Source organism: Rhopilema esculentum, chromosome 14 (genome assembly GCF_057945365.1).
Source record: "Rhopilema esculentum isolate cy_ngs chromosome 14, ASM5794536v1, whole genome shotgun sequence".
In the NCBI taxonomy this organism is placed as follows: Eukaryota; Metazoa; Cnidaria; class Scyphozoa; order Rhizostomeae; family Rhizostomatidae; genus Rhopilema; species Rhopilema esculentum.
Window position 1 is genome coordinate 4,048,002 of NC_142828.1, and position 17,263 is coordinate 4,065,264.

General features: G+C 37.1%; 1 long non-coding RNA gene across 1 annotated transcript; it reads right to left on the minus strand.

Moving 5' to 3' along the window:
* Window positions 1-454: 454 nt before the first annotated feature.
* Window positions 455-13,293, minus strand: LOC135696515 (uncharacterized). The gene is made up of 3 exons (XR_016144584.1): window positions 12,877-13,293; window positions 9,927-9,980; window positions 455-506 (listed from the first exon to the last, which is right to left on the minus strand). It is a non-coding gene; the product is annotated as an uncharacterized LOC135696515 (long non-coding RNA).
* Between the last annotated feature and the right edge of the window lie 3,970 nt (window positions 13,294-17,263).

A 17,263-nucleotide genomic window follows, 5' to 3' on the forward strand; every position in this document is an offset into this window, starting at 1 on the left:
ACTAAGTCATTTTTCACAAAATTTGTGACCCCGGACCTGTAAAAAAACTTGAAAAATCTTAAAATTTTGCAAAAAACTTTTTTCGCTCGAAACAACCTGAAATGCTTGAAATTACGTTCCGAACACCATTCGGAGTGTTTTCGATCAATTTCGAGGTCAAATTAGGAAAAAAAGAACTATGTCATTTTTCACAAAATCTGTGACCCCGGACCTGTAAAAAAAACTTGAAAAATCTCAAAATTTTGCAAAAAACTTGTTTCGCTCAAAACAGGCTGAAATGCTTGAAATTACGTTTAGAACACCTTTCAGAGCGTTTCCAATGAAATTTTAGATGATATGTCGTAAAAAGAATACTGGCCTTTATTCTGATTAAAGAAGGTCCTATGAAAAAACTTCAAAAGTATAAAACTTTTGCGAATAAAGAACATGGTTTGAAAGAATATAAAAAACGTCAAATACCTTTATGTAGTAATTTGAAGAAAATTCTGTGACTTTCCAAGTAACATCTGGAAGAAAATTCGTGAGCATTAAAAAATCATTCTTGACAGAATCTGTGACCCCGGACCTGTAAAAAAACTTGAAAAATCTTAAAATTTTGCAAAAAAGTTTTTGCGCTCGAAACAACCTGAAATGCTTGAAATTACCATCGGAACACCATTCGCAGCGTTTTCAATCAATATCGAGGTCATACGTGATTAAAAAGAACTAAGTCATTTTTCAGAAAATTTGTGACCCCAGACCTGTAAAAAAACTTGAAAAATCTTAGAATTTTGCAAAAAAGTTTTTTTGCTCGAAACAACCTGAAATGCTTGAAATTACCATCGGAACACCATTCGCAGCGTTTTCAATCAATATCGAGGTCATACGTGATTAAAAAGAACTAAGTCATTTTTCACAAAATCTTTGACCCCAGACCTGTAAAAAAACTTGAAAAATCTTAAAATTTTGCAAAATAGTTTTTGCGCTCGAAACAACCTGAAATGCTTGAAATTACGTTCCGCATACCATTCGGAGCGTTTTCAATCAATATTGAGGTCATTCGTGATAAAAAAGAACTCAGTCATTTTTCACGAAATCTGTGACCCCGGACCTGTAAAAAAACTTGAAGAAAAATATAAAAATTTTGCAAAAACATTTTTTCCATCAAAACAACCTGAAATGCTTGAAATTATGCTCGGAACTCCATTTAGAGTGTTTTTGATCAACATGGAGGTCATAGATGGTAAAAAAGGACCAAGTTCCTTTTTTTCTGTAGAACATTTACAAAAAGTTGAAAGAGTAAAAACTTTGTAAAAATATTTTTTCATTGGACGACCGCGAATGTTTGAAAATACAGGAGGTTTATTCACATCAAGTGGAAGGACTTCATAAGCAATAGTTTTCAGTATCCTAAAACTACCTTGAGAGGCTAGGTAGCAAACAATTTGAGTTCTTTTTCACAAAGTTTTAGCTAATATTTTCAAAATAATTGCTCGGAGCTATTTAAAAAATCTTTGATCCGGGACCCTGTTAGCAATTTTTTGTTCTTAATTATACTAGCTTTCATTTTTATAAGACATTTTCTGCTTGAATTTATCTGTGTATTTCTTCTTTTGCCTCACCTATTGTTAGTTTGTGTTTAATTTCTTTGTAACAAATCACATTCTATGCTCTATAAAATTACCTTCGTTTTTTTACCTGGTGAGACTCAGAGGTGGGTTTGAGCTGTAGCCATGTTTGGTGCCAAATATAACAATTGCCTGTTTCCAATTATTGGTGGAGACCGGTCGCTGCTTCAACTAACAGTTTTAGAATCCATATAAATAGAAATTAAAAACTTGTCATAATATACACAGAATGCCTTTGACAGAATATTGTCAATAGGCCAACAGCACTGACTGGGTAACCTTTAAAGTCGTGTGCCCGCATTTCCGATTGGCTTATTTCTATCCACATTTGGGTATATATAATGTTCTCACATAAAATACTCATATATAAAATACTGATGATGAGTATCAGGCAAAAAGCTTTAGAAGTACGTTTCAAAATATTTATTTTTTTAAAACCATTCTTAAATTCTGCACCATCAAAAATTGTTTAGCTTGCCTTTAAACACATATAACACCATTTGAAGCTGTTTTCATGAGTGCGTAGCTAATTTTTAAAGAAGATTGACCCTAAAATGTCAAACAAATCAAAAGCCTGGATATTTGAAATAAACTATTTTAGAAACTACCTAAAACTCTTCAATATATCTTTCCCACAGTATTTAAATACATTTCTCCAAGAATCCCGTTGGTAAATTTTATTTGTCAGCTTTCCAAGAAAACACTTGATCTTTCTTCTTTCGCTTCCAAATGCTACGGCCTAGCTGTTGGCTCATGAGCCTTTCTCTAACATCACCAACAAAAAACAAAAAGCGACTTTGACCTACAAAACCACCAATCTTTATTAAAAATGCTAATCTAAAAACGGCCAAAAGTACAATTTTAGGGGTTTTCGGTGATTCTCAGGTCAAACTTAAAAGTGAAACGTAGGGTGTAAGACCCGACCTCCCAACACAAAGCATTTATCTTAAAACTTCTCTCTTCTGGTTATATCAGGAACGTTTTAAGAGAAGCAAATGAATAATCTAGAAGATTGGGTAGAATATAAATTGAAAGAAGAGAAAATTTCTTCTTTACTGCAAGTGCGATTGCAGAGATGTTATTTTACACATATAAACAGGCCCTTAAAAAGTAATCGCCTTAAACAAAGCAAAACTAAGACAAGAATCCACTGTCTTGTAAATAGAATTTTCAAAGAAATTAAATGTTTTTCCATATCGGACAGGGCTCTAACAGTTAAGTTGGCTTTATTTTTAGAACACATGGATTCTCAGAGAACTTTTCAACGGTTTAACACGATGCCATTAAACCAAAGGAGCAGATTCATTTCAAAGACGCATCACCTCATGTTGCAGCTTAGTTACAGTGGATTGGTGGTCAGGGGTGGCGCTAGAGACAAACCTTCAAAGTGCCGAAGTCTATATTCTCCGTAACTGCCGACGCTGGATGTGTCAAATTGCCGACAGAAAAAAAATTCGATTTGCCCTATATAGCAGGCAGGGCCGTCACGAGGCAAGCCTCGTTGGGGGGGGGGGGTGGAATGCAAATTTACCTGATTAAAAAATTCTTGCCTGAAACTTTTTAGCTGGTGTCACAAACCTCTGTAATACATTTTGTCAATCAAACTCTGTATGATAATAACCGACTTTCCTAATAGTCTTGTCAAATCTCTATATCGGGACGGGTTGCCGCCGAAGGGACAGGAAATTTTCGAATTGTGATGCTTCTAGTTCCCTGGAAAATGCACTCTTTTAAGCAGATTTCACTAAAGCAATCCTCCTTATCCTATTGAAAATTATTGTCTTTTTGCAAAAACTTTTTACAGCAGATAAAAACAACAATTTCGCCGTGGTCTTGAAAAATACCAGGTTGTCAGTTACTTCTAAATTTAGATCCCCCTCTTTATCTTAGCATGCCTTTTGAATGATAAGGAAAATCTGGAGCTCATATTGAATTGCAGTTGCACGCTTCTACTGAGAAACTTCAGGAGAAATGTACACGAGGCACAATTTTACCTAAGATTGCTTGATCCTTTATTGATTTTATGACAGGAAGGTCTCTGACATACCTAAAGCAGGAGCGGATCCAGACTATAGCAACTGTAGCTCGAGCTATAGTCAAAATCTCAGTGTTTGATTTTCGGAATTCACATTTGAAAGCAGCGGTATAGGTTATCAAATGCGATTAACAAACATGCACTGCTGGCAATGTGTCATCACAATGCCTCTCCAGATAAGATATAAAACACTGAGCGCAGAATGGTCTAATGTTAAAACTAAGACGAATCAGAAGTTTCGTTCTTTGTTGACAGTAACCAACCAGAATTGAGCTACAGTGGATATTCCGAGCTATAGTCGGTCTGGGGATTTGCTCTGGAAAAGGCATCGAAGACAATAAAACCCGTACTAAAATTTTTGGCGCGAGCTATAGTCAAGCTATAGTCAGGTTTGAAAATGGCCTTTTAACCAATAGAATATGAGTATTCACGGTATTTCTCCGCTCTCTTTCCCCTGTAAAGCAACAGTAGACTATTGCTCGTCTTCACATCCTGGGTCCTCTGTAATGTAGCTTCAAAGGCAAGGACCTACTAGGGTATAGACAGGGACGGCGGAGCGACCAAGCGGCAAGAGGGGGGGGGCAGGCTTGAGTAGTAAGGCTTTTGAAAGATAATTCTCAGCTTCTACAAATTCATAAGTAACTGCAATTTTATTATCTGTAGGTATCTTCAACATTGGCTAACTTTCGGCACAAGGAATTATTTTACATGTTTTGAGAAGTTCACAATTTCATACGAATCTCTCTGATTATTACAATTGGCCAGTTTCAAGGGAACTTTATTAAAAACAACCCTTGCCCCTTCTGCCAAAGGGCAACAGGGGCGGTTGTACCCCCACACCCCCTTCTCTGGCGTCCCTGGAAATAGAAGAAGGATTCTCGAAGGAATATTTATGAATACGAAGCAACTATAAACACACATCTTTATGTCATTTGCCCATATAGTGGGTGTGTCCCACAAGCAAGGAGGGGGTGGTCCCGATCCCAAAAGATTTGAGCTATAGTCACCAAAAAACCTGGATCCGCCCCTGCCTAAAGCGTTTCTTCCACCGAGCGGATTTTACCTGAAATTTCCTATTGAGATACTATTGGGGTGGGTGTGACAACCCCCCAGTCGCGACGCCCCTGAGCAGCACCTCCAATGAAGGGCACCGAGGGGTCATGGCCCCCACTTTTTTACAAAGCAATAGAGCATTTTTCCAAAATCTTTTGTTGTGGTTGCAAAATTCTCCCTTGCCCCCTCGCCGCCCCAAACTTTCCAACCTGTGTCGGAGTCCACGAGATTTTCTCGGCAATTTGTGCCTTGTAAGAAACTCAATGTGCAAATATTGCCTATTGTTGAATATTTCTTCCTATCTATGGTGGAAGAAGTTAATCGACGGTTTTCTCTAATCCATTTGTTTGTCGCAAGCTATGCGGTGAACAATGCTATTGAAAAATAGTTGATGAAAAAGGACAAGAAGTGCTTTTTGAAAGATTTATTACGCAAAATGTGCTCATGATCGAAATGTTTTCATTGGCAATAATAATGTCTTGAAACGGAAAGAGAATCCCTTAGGAAGAAAATTCATTAAAGACTTTATTTGTGATAGCGTGATTTTGCTGTCGTCAGGGTAAATTTCCTTGAAACGGTCCAAAACATGATCCAAATCAAGCATCTCTGCACGTTTCGCATGAATTCCAAGCAGCAACAGGGATTTCAACCGAGAGGAGCACCATGGTATTGTGGGTCATGCAAGGGAGCACCATGAAATTAAGTCACAGCTTTCACGGAAGCGACAGGATGTAATGCCACTATGATAATAGAATTGCCGAAGGAAAGCCATTGAGAAAACCATAAACCATCCAGTGCAGTTTTCTCCTCGATTATTTATGTCATTCAAACAACATGTGACATCCATCAAGTGCCGACGGTATTGAGAAAGCAAAAATTGATTGGCTGCCGACGGGGAGGCTAACAAATATCTAGGGGGGGCTAAAGCCCCCCTTGCCCCCCCCCCCATGCCACCACTCCTGTTGGTGGTTAAGTAAAATGAGGCTCATCAAGGGATTTTGGGGAGGAGGGGAGCACGTCCTAAAATTGAAGGGGGGACATGGAACAAATAGTTTTCTGTGCGGGTAATGGATGACGTCCATACGCAACTTTGATATTGCGAAACAACTTCTCTGCATATTCCTGGGTCAACTGAAATTTTGAAGCACTCTTCGCCAACAGTTATATTCTTCAGTTTATTCTAAAATCTCTACTGTACTTTTTTCTGAACGCAATCATATTCCTGCACTTCCATCATAAAAACCACGTTTTCAGATGTTCAAAAAGCAATTTTACTTAGGAAGGAGGCCGTGATCGCTGGCATTCTTGTCTATCTGCTTTCCATAAATAATCTTTCAATTCCATGATCGCCGAGATAGAATATTTTCTATACCAAACACAGGGATCACTGGCAACACACTGGTTGCTATTAAAATTGAATAGACAACTTCTATTGCGACGTAACGTTGCTGGTCACAAATATTTGCGATCCTTGCGTCATCAGCAATTTTGGCAATAAAATTGAAACCAGGCTTTTTCAACAGACCCTGCAGCCGCTTTTAAAAATGAGTGAATTAAATCGCGTCAAAATTTCAAAAAGCTCATCTACTATTAATAGCAGGGGCATCAAAAAGCCAGACACATCGTTAATAAGTTATGATCTACCATTTATCTTCCATCTAAAGGGAAGGCCTCGCTAAAGTGTGTGAACGCTAGAGCGGCGCTCGCAGGCAAACCATGCCAATCAAATTACGTCTGCAGGCACATCTGAAAGGGCGGTATTTTTCAAAGTTTCCAATCGTTTAAGAATTTAGAGAAACAACTAAGCTACAAGTTTCACCATGGTAGTATTATTAAATTTATTTTTCCTTGGAATAAAATGATTGAGAAGCCCAGAAGCACATACCATGGCATCATCTGTAAAACCAGTCAAACCTTAAGGTTTCTGAAATGCGACAAGGTAAAGAGAGGTTGAAATGAATCCGACTTATGAACACAAGGACACAGTAAATTTCGAAAACCATGCAGTTTTGACAAAATTTGTGAAAAGACCCAGAGATGATTTATCATACATTGTGTACAATGAGAAGAACAAGAAAACTTTGAAGATCATGATGCCTTTAGTCAATTTCCAATCAGGTTCACTGAAAGTAAAGGAAAGCAATGCTTCCCATGTTGCAGTTGCAGCCCTTAAAGGATATTCAATTGTCTAAGATTTTAAACAAATTGCGTTGATTATGTCAAATGTATCTGGTAATGTATCTTGCTTCAAATTCAGAGAATATTAAGACCTCTGCAAAAGTAAGCTTTACCCCTTTGTGAAGTTGATTTATGTAGCAAAGAGAGAAGCATATATTTTCCTAACAGCAAGAACAAGATGTCCAAAGATCTTGATATGATCATTTCTTCTGTTTGCGTTGCTGCGGCAAGCTATCGGTTGAATCGGTCATTTATTGAAGGCTTCCGTGTAAAAAAATTCAGAACAATCTACCAATCTGGGTGGAGCGTGCAAGAGATGGAAATTGTGATTGCTGTTAATGGCCCAAATATTAAAAATGCTGAAAGTATCGTTAACTATAGTATCAACAAATATCAAGCAATAAAACCGACTGCCACTTCGTTCGTTGCTTGAATAAAATTAAGGATTCAATCCCTTCAAATGTTTTGGAACAGATGAAAAAATGCCAAGATCTTTTTTTTTTGTGAGCTAAAGTTTGTTTAAAATCTTTCCTGCCATTTTTGTTGAAAAAACTATCGTCACTCTAAAGTATTTTTCTGTTAAAGTAGTTCGTTGAAAATTTACTGATCTTTCAACAATAAAAGTGACTCATGAAAAAGAAATTCCAAACAGAAATCAGTTTGCCTACAGGATCTGTTTTTTACATTCGTGTACGATGCGTCATTAAACCTTCATTTATGTCTTTTATATTAAACAATTTTATGTTCTACGCATTAAATATGAAAAAGTCTTGCAGACAGCCAGGGGCGGACTGGCTAATTTTTTTGGCCCGGGCAAATTTTGATCAAACCGGCCCACAAAAACAGCAATTAAAAAACTCCTCGGAAAATGCAAGTAAATGTTAGTCTGTAAGGGAAACAAGTTTTTGAATTCAGTAGTTTTGTGCATGGGTAAATGCTGGTTAACAGAACATGTTAAATATGTCATTTTCTGACTAAATGGTAAATGAACAAAAATTATAACTCATTGGTTTGACTTTCTTTCTAAATACAGTAACTTATATGTTGATAATGTGATCGTTCTAGATGTCATCTGAAAGGTGTTTTTTTAAGAACATTAACATGAAGGACTCCAGGTTTGGCTGCGAAAAATTACCACGTAATATGTTCATTATATATTTAAAGTGGATAAGCTTCTATCACACTCAACTTGTGACAAATAATTTTCTAATCCTCCGGAAAACCACAATGATTTTCAGCAGCCCAAAAATATCGATTTGTCAATTTCTGACCCCAAAAAGAAAACATGGGCAACCCTGTTGAAATGATATCGTGTAGCACCATACCCCTGTTGGGCGGGGGTTCCATTTGACTTATGATAGTATATGCCTAATAAATTTACCATAACATTGTCCAGTTCGCGCACGCGCAATTATTTCCCATTTTCACATCTTCAACAAACTTTCCTAGTCAACACCGCGAACGAAATGGAAACAACGTGAAAATTCAATTCGACCAATAGCAGAAAAAGGCATTGCATTAGTAACGACGAGTCTTCTGATCAGATTAGCTTTAGTTCCGATTAGGAAAGCGATGTCAGAGAGCACGAGGACGGTGATTTTGATGAACCTAGCAGTCCTAGCCACTTTTCAATAATACACTCTAATACACCAATTCGACTTACGACCTCGTTTTGGAAATTTCTCCAAACTTAATTATACGACTTTCTTAAGCTCAGATTTGGTTTTATCGTCATAATTTTAGGCGGGATACCATTTTTCATATTGTTTGAGCTTGTATTTTAGATTTAACCGAGAAATGAAGTTTGGAAACTTATAAGGGATTTGACCGCAAAAATCGTTCCGGGGGAAACTTTACCCCCCTAGTCGCCAATCACGGTCAAATCCCTTATAAAGTTTTTATCTTTATGTCGTCATAAAATCAATATCGTGAGCAATTTCATAATGAAAACTCACAAGTAGACTAAAATCATTGCTGTCAATCCGAATCTGAGGTAAAAATTTTGTACAAAAGAATTTGAAGAATTTTTCAAAATGAGGCCGTAGGTCGAATTGATGTATTCATACGATAACACGGTTAGGGCTATGAAAAGTGTATTTTCAAAGGTAAAGAGATGCCCTGTTGCCAGTTTTCCCACCCGCATTCTTCAACAGGGAAAAAGTTCACTGGACAATGTTCAGTCGTTTTGCCACCACCAATATTTTCTTGATGTCCATACTCTGAACAAGTGAGCAATGTCCAGTGTGTGACCAGTGCAAATGTCCAGTCGTTTTGCCGGGGCTTTATTTATCGCATTGAAACAGGGATGTTACAGTATAGTGAGTCGCCAAAAAGGAAATACCGTCAAGAGAAAATATAACAAAATGTCAATAACATGTTCCCTGAAGAAGTGTGTTTGGGCTGCGGTGACAATAATGAATTCATAATTTCCATGGTTTTGGAGTACCCGCGTGTATATTTATTCTTTCCAACAAAGTCTCTGAAAATTCAAGGCAAACAGATCAACGCGTGGGTATACTTTTTGCCTCACATTCACTTTTTAAGCTAATTTATTTTTTTGCACTTTTATCAACCGGCCCTCAAACCGACCGGCCCTTCGGGCGATCGCCCGAATAGCCCGACCAGCCAGTCCGCCCCTGGCAGGCACCTTTTGCAAAACAGTTTGTCTTTGGAGGAGCGAGGTCTGCTAAAGAGGCACAATTACTGTCGGGGTGTATGGCAAGAGACTTCCAAATCGTTGCCAAACACCATTTTGTCAGGAAAAATGCCTATATTAGAAAGTTCTTCGTTGATGATGTAAAGTCTTAAAAATACACGTTTGTTGATCGTGAAAGTTTCATATCAGCATGACAGTATTAATGGTTAGGAGAAGGCCAGCATCAATTTCTTTTTAACATTTTATGAAAATGAAAATTCAATCCAAATTCTATCCTTCCAATTATTAAGACACCATGTTAAACCACATTTACAAACTTGCTAAACCATGAAAATGTAAATAAATTACATAACCATAACATATCAAACTTACAGTGAATGTCAAACAAATTGGTTACCTGGTGGACTCTTCTCGTTCTTCTGGACACAAAATCTATCACATTAACCAGAGCCTAAAACAAGTACAAATCTGTATCAATTATGTGGATTTGATAATGAAAATTGTTGATTTTCTTGCATCCAAAGATGGCACAAGAGAAGAAGTGCTGAGGGGGGCAAATGTTGAGGAAAAAAAGAAAAGTTTTATGGACAACACCCTTTTCAGATTTGCTTCAATTTCAATAAAAACACAAAAATAAGTTTGAAACTGAAAACAAAATGCATCATGCAAGCAACATTATACATTTTAGAAATTAACAGTTAAAAATTTTGATGCTTGTATCTAAATTCATAAAGTCATTGTATTTCAGGAGAAGTTAACTAATTCGCTGAAATATCAATGCAACAAATTCTGTAAATTTAAAAATATAAGTGCATATAGAAACGCTAATAAATAAAATTGCAGGAAGGGCTCTTGCCTCCTATGTCCTTCTGATGGAACCATCCTTGTTTTCATCCAGAATAATTCAATTATTTTAAGGCGATTTCTCTTTTGCAATTTGTTACATCACGAAAGACATTTAAACAATTAGGTATCCTTATGATTTGTTTCTTAAAAGCAAGGACAGAAACCTCAAGATATAGCTCATACCGAAAGGCTTTCAAATAATTACAAAGTAATTATTGCAAAGTAATTATAGAAATTCTTATCTAATAGCAGAGCTAGCCCTGTTTTTCGTTCAAGGATGAAACTCAAAGCTTGAACTATAACTCAGTAGATATTTCTAAAAGATATCATTCACAGTGGATTTTTGAGGATGCTTGTGGAAAAATGAAATGTACAAGCATCTTTTCAATTTTGCATGAAAATTCCACATTGTGTATATACAATGTAAACAAACATATAATTGCATTTGTGTGTCCTTGATGATATTGTGTTTCATCTAGCTACTTATTTTGTGGTTTTGTGTGTATTGTGTATTCTTTCAAAATAGAAGTAAAGACATGATACATTCACTAGTTTGATCAAAGTGAGCGCACAGCACTGCTCATACCTAGTCTCAGGGAAGATCAAGAAAATTTGGTATGGGACAATCTTGTTTTTGTTTACAATGTCTAAAAGCGGTTGAAGGGTGGACCAGTTCTTGAAGAACAGATGAAGAAATCTGCATTCTGAAATATCTTTGGATATGTGTAGACAAAGCCTTAAGAACAATGGTAAAGACAAATTCTTACTGAGCACTAATGCATAGAACACAAAAGTTACAGAATCCAGGTGATAAAGATGGTGACAAATACTGTTTAACTCTAAATGCAAAAAAATGAAGGTAACTCACTAAAATAAGCCATTTTTCTTTAAATCTGTTTAAAGGAGATATCCTTGAAACATATTTTTTGTGAAATTTTGTCAGATGCTCATCAACATGGTCCAGGGCAGGTTCATAAATGAAATTTTGTCAGACGCACATCAACATGGTACAGGGCAGGCTCATAAATGTGAAACTTTGTGACACAATTCAAGTGATTAGATAAACTGGTGCTAAAATTTTAATATCATTCCTCTGAACATTACACGGTTTTGTTTGGTTATCAGTTTCAATTGCCAACAAAAATAAAATAATTCCTCAAATAGTTATCAAAGGTAGATCTTTTAGCTTCTTTGTGTCTATCAAACTCCAACATCTAAAACACCACAAATCAAGTATTACCTTTCGGGCCCATTATAGAGGTCCAGAAGCTGCAAAACCATGCAGAAATCAGCCAAATTTGCAATTAAATGAAATGGATAGACATGGCAGCAATGTCAAAATGTACACTGACACAAAAGTCAACTTCTTGCTTACAAGAAAAGGAAAAAATGGCTAGAGGTTACTAAATGACAAGTTCTTATAGTTATTACATCCTTTCTTATGGTCCTGACCTTATTCAACAAAAATTGATGCCCAGTATGGAAAAGTACAACAGTTTTCAATGAGATCTTGGGTGTGCTCAAACAAAAATTTAATTGTGCAGTGTACATTAGCAAGCAAGTGTGCACTTCAAGTGTACACATCCTTAAGATGTCAATATTTTCTATGGTAATTTCTTGTTCTCCAATACAACATCAGGGTATGCAGAAGCAGAGAAGTCAGGTGCACACTTCATTATAGACTCTAGGTCAGGATTTTGGACTCTAGTTCAATAACTTTGCTCTTCATATGCACACTACGAACCTATGGAAGCCCTATAGTTAATCGTTTGTAACTGCCTGTGTTTGCTGAATTTCCTTACTACAAAACCAGAATTTTCTTACATTTCCTTAAATCTGATTGATGGGATTTCAAAATTTCCACAGAATTTCTTCACTCAATGTATATGCATTTGACAGACAAAAAAGCTAGAATCCAAAGTAGCTACTGCTGCTATAAGCTATCATTGTTGGCAGTACAAAAAATTTTGCTTCTATGACATTCTATCGATAGCCAGAAAATGGGGCTGGAATATTTACAACATCATATGGGGGCCAAGGATCCTAGGCACAACAGACAAACATTTCATCATAATTATGCCCCACAGCTCTATTTGGTTTGATTATGACATTAAGATAAAAAAGCTTTAATTGAAAGCCTAAGAAGTTGAGCACAGTTTGAAGTTGAGCACAGTTTGAATGAAGGCAGGAATTAAAGAACACACACAACTTGATGGTTAGCTCTGGCTGTCTTCCAAAGAGTGGCTTCAAGTCCAGCAAAGCACAGTTCATCTTTAGAATAAATGAGTTAACTTTGAGGTGATCCTTGAAGTTAATTAACTTATACTTATAGGTCCCAGAAACTTGGGACCCAGAAAGTGGTGCATAATTTAAAAAAAGGGGCACCAGACTTACTTTATTTTGGCAAGTGGGACAACTGCCCCCAGTGTTTATTCGTGAAACAGTGTGTATTTTTCTAAATTTACTACTATTGATTTCGATTGTCCTCGAATTATACTTACAACCGCCTCCAGTCTGTTTGAGACACACCCAATATATCAAGCGTGCAGTGGTGATTTCTAAGAAATATCTTGGGTGTGTAGCTGCCATACTTTCCATACTGGATTGATGCCATATTTTGTGACAACGTTTCCACATCCTTAAATCTGTTAACCGTTGCCAATCTACACCGAAAGACGCAATCCGCGAAAAGTCCATTGCCAAGTCCGTAGGCTGCAACTATAAATTGGGCTACGAAGCCGTGATATTGAGGCCATGTAGCCGCAAACCTATAGTAGGCCCTCCTTTTAGCAAAAAACGGGCCTTCAGCTCTATATCAATTAAATTGCTATTAAATGTTGTCTTTCACCTTTGTCATCTTCTGTTATTTGCAAACTAACCGCAGCCCCAACCTAGTGTGCTGTTTCCCGCCAGTTTGATTTGACGTGATGCTCGTGATGAGTGGGCAATTGAAATTGGAATCGAGGCTTCATTTCAACATGTTCAACTTGCCTCGTGCGCCCCCACACATTGTACGCAGTGGCATAGCTTGGCATTCCAGACTAAGGGTGGGGGTGATGGAGAATCAATTCATCCATAGTAAAACTTACCGACAAAGACAAGGTGATTTTACTGATCAATTAAAGTTTTGGCGGACCAAATGAAGCTTCACCAACCCCATACACCCCCTGCTAGAGAAGCCCTCTGGCTGCGAGTAATCAAACTGTCCTAAAAGATGTGTTACCAATTGATCAAACAATTGATCACATATAAGAAGCAGAAACTTCCAGGTATAACTGCATAAAAGTGTTCTAGCTGAAACAGTTATCTGTTTTCTTATGTGACAGGTTTTATCTATCTAACCAAGTAAAAATTCGAATCGTAGTCGATTGGTTTCAAGACAGTTTTTGAACCTACAGTCCTTGACAAAAGTCCTTGGAACACCCTGCGACCAATGAAAGATTTTGAAGAAATAAAGGTTTCCGGCTGTAAGATACAGAAATATCCCCTCTCCCCCCAAAAACAATGTTGGCTGAAAAGCCTATTACTTACCCTAGCTAATAAACTGACATTGGACGAATTTCAAGCTTTGAAACTGTTGTTATTCAACATTATTTCAAGGGGGAGAGGGGGATGCTACTGAAGTTATGCGAAATTTTAGCTTGGTGTACCAAGACTTTTGGCAAGGATTGTAGATTGTTGACCGTTCATAGTCTTTCTTTCAGCTCTGTTATGACAAAGCCGGCATTTAATTTTCTTAAATATTCAGCATACCAAGTCGAGTAAAATAAAGGACATGTTACGGATAGATGTTCTTGCTAAGAGGAACATAATAGGAACCTTTTGCATTCATCTTCACCAAATTCTATATCCTCTCTTTTAACTAAAATCTGGTTAACAAACATCCAGATATCATTATTTAACAAAACAACAAAACCAACAAAACATTATATCATCCATTTTTTGCTTATCTGTCAAGGGATGCTGTGACAGGGTTTGCTTAGCAAAATTTTGCTAAGCAACAATGATTGGGGGGCTAGACACCAATTTTGGTGCCACACCCTTCAGGTCACTTGTAAATAATAGAAACGCCCATTTTTAAAATTTTGTTTTTAATTTTCCGGTAAAGACAATAAAAAGCAGTGGCGTAGCTAGGGTTGGAAGATTGGTGAGGCAAAGAGGATAAAATTTTCGCTGACCAGACCCCTAAGAATTTAGGAAAAGACCCGTCTTGTAAATGCGTATGGAAAAGCTATGAAATTTTTACGTGACAATTTCCCTTTATACAATGTCATATGTAGCGTTTTGTGGCTGGCCATATTCTACAACTGTTTGTTTCCTTCACCATTCCACTAACGTTTTTGGACGCTGAACAAGATAAGATGCAGACTCCAACTAGGAAATGGCCCCAAAAGCAGTTTTCCTACTACAACTAGCAGCTAGCAGTTTTTCTACTACATGAAGATTGGTAGAGATGGGCAGTTTGATATGGTCAAAAAGATAGAATGCAGACTCTAGCTGAAAAATGCCCCCAAGTGCTATTTTTAGACTGCTGTAATATGTCCCAGGCCCCAAAAGCTGTTTTTCTACTACAACTAGCAGCTGCTAGTTGCGATACCAGCATGAAGATTGGTAGAGATGATCAGTTTGATATGCTCAAAAGGATAACATGCAGGCCCCAACTGATAAATGCCCAAAATGCTATTTATAGACTGCTGTGCTAGGTCCCAGGCCCCGAAAGCTGTACTGTGATTACAGTCAAACTCGCGGTAAAAGATAATCAGAATCTTGCAAGTTGGCTCTACCAAATGTGAACGCACCTTAAAACGGCTCAAGTATGTAAAAAACAGACTGCGATCAACATAGAACCAAAATAGGCTAAGTTCTCTAATGATGATAAACTTTAGTATGCCATGTTTTCGCTATTTCGTGCCATCTTCAAATGATAATGAATGTTAAGCGTGTCTCGGCTGTTACCATTAGTTATGATACATTAATCGACAATTTAGCTGACATAACATTGCTAAGGAGACTACTCGTGCACTGAAAATCATCCAGTTTATTTCTTTAGATTTTTACGATATTAATAGTCTGTCTTACTGCTAATTACAATTACCGTTTACTGATAATTTCTGATAATCAAACAAAGTTTGAATACGGATGTTGCATTTTCTCTGAATGACTTACTGAAACCAACAATTTGGAGAAAATGCGAGTAAAATCAGCGTTGCAAAAGATACATTTTTGTCTTTCAGCATTTGAAGTAACTTCGCATGTCCATGATGACCACGTTGATTGTAATGTAAACCTATTGTTGGCAAATTTGTAATCTGTGCCAAACCTGAAAATCGCTATCCACGATGCCCCTGCTCAGTACATTCAAGACTAGTACATTATTTCCATTTGCATCTTGAAGAGCAATACCTCTTAAGGCTGCATTTTAAAAGGTCGTAGCATGCTTGTAAAGCCTCAACTAAGTTTATCCACGGGTAAAGCTAATCTTCCAGTAAAGCTAATTCATTAGAACTCGGTAAAGCTAATCTTTCACCAATCGAATGTTGCAGAACCGTGAAGAATATTTAGACATGCTCAATAGAAAATACCTCAAGAAGACATTTGTTCCATCTGGGTTAGCCTGCGCGCAGTCTTTTGCTGTGCATAAAAATAAAATAGTTTGTAGAATACTGATAGAGCCATAACGATTACATAAGTATCAACTATTCATATGCAGATTTTCAGATGGCCCGAGCTAGTGGTGTCTAGGTCTGCATCCTTTCCATCTCAGTTACAAACCAAAACGCTTATCGGGGCCCCTAGTTTGTTAAATAAATGCAATAAAGATAGCATTGAGGAAAATAAAGAGAGCAACCCTAACAAAGGGAAACAACGATTGAGCAGCTTCGGCAGAAAACATTGAATTTTTAATCGAAACTTTTGAAAAAACTGGGGAGGGGCAAATCAAGGGGCTAAGAAATTTGGGGGGGCAATGGCCCCCCTTGGCCCCCCATAGAATCGCCACTGGTTGCATCTTGTCCCTGCAGTAAGGTCAATTTATAAGTAAAGATGTGTCTTCAAGTTCGCTTTGAGAAAAAAAACAGAACAATTATAGCCTTCTAGACTGGAATTTTTTTCTATGTTGAACCTCAAGGAGAATGACCTTTGAAATTACATCTTTCATTGTGTATTTTCATTTGCTTGCAAAGACAGGAAAGGTTCAAATGAACATAACCAATCCTGGGGAGTCCCTTGACAGGTCTGACAAACACAATGAAGGGGTAGCACTTTCATGATCATATCGAGCTACAATGATTGTTTTTAGCCCAAAATGTAAAGCATCGATACAATCCCCCAGCATCAACCATTTCCTAAATGGCATGCTTTGAAGCCATGTTTTGACCGTGTTATATTTTGAAAAGAGAATACCATACTTATAAAAACTGATTGTGGTTTTTAGTGAGCTTGTATACCTTTATTTCTGTTATGTATCTTTTGAAAAAAGTTATGAAACCTCTTTTATAGAATTTTTTAATGAAGATTATGTCCGCCTCTATCTATATAAGCGAACACTGCTCTTTGTTGATAAAATATAGGCTTTATTTCAATTCGGCACTGCCTTGACTTAAAAGCAGAGAAAACTCAATAAGCACCAGGCTAAAAAGGGCGTTAGGGATGGTGGAAGTACTGACCCACTACTTATTTGACAGTGATCAAGGAAAGCGTTTCTTCGTTGTTTATTCGAAACATAAAAAAATCCAGCTTAGATTAAATTAACAAATCTTATAAATAGCAGCTTTATGGCAAAATGTGCGAAAATAGCTTAGAACTCTTAGAAAGCACTGAATACAAATATACATGTTTTCTTATAAGAAAGTACTTTAAATGAAGTTGCGCTCGACTATTCTAAAAGTT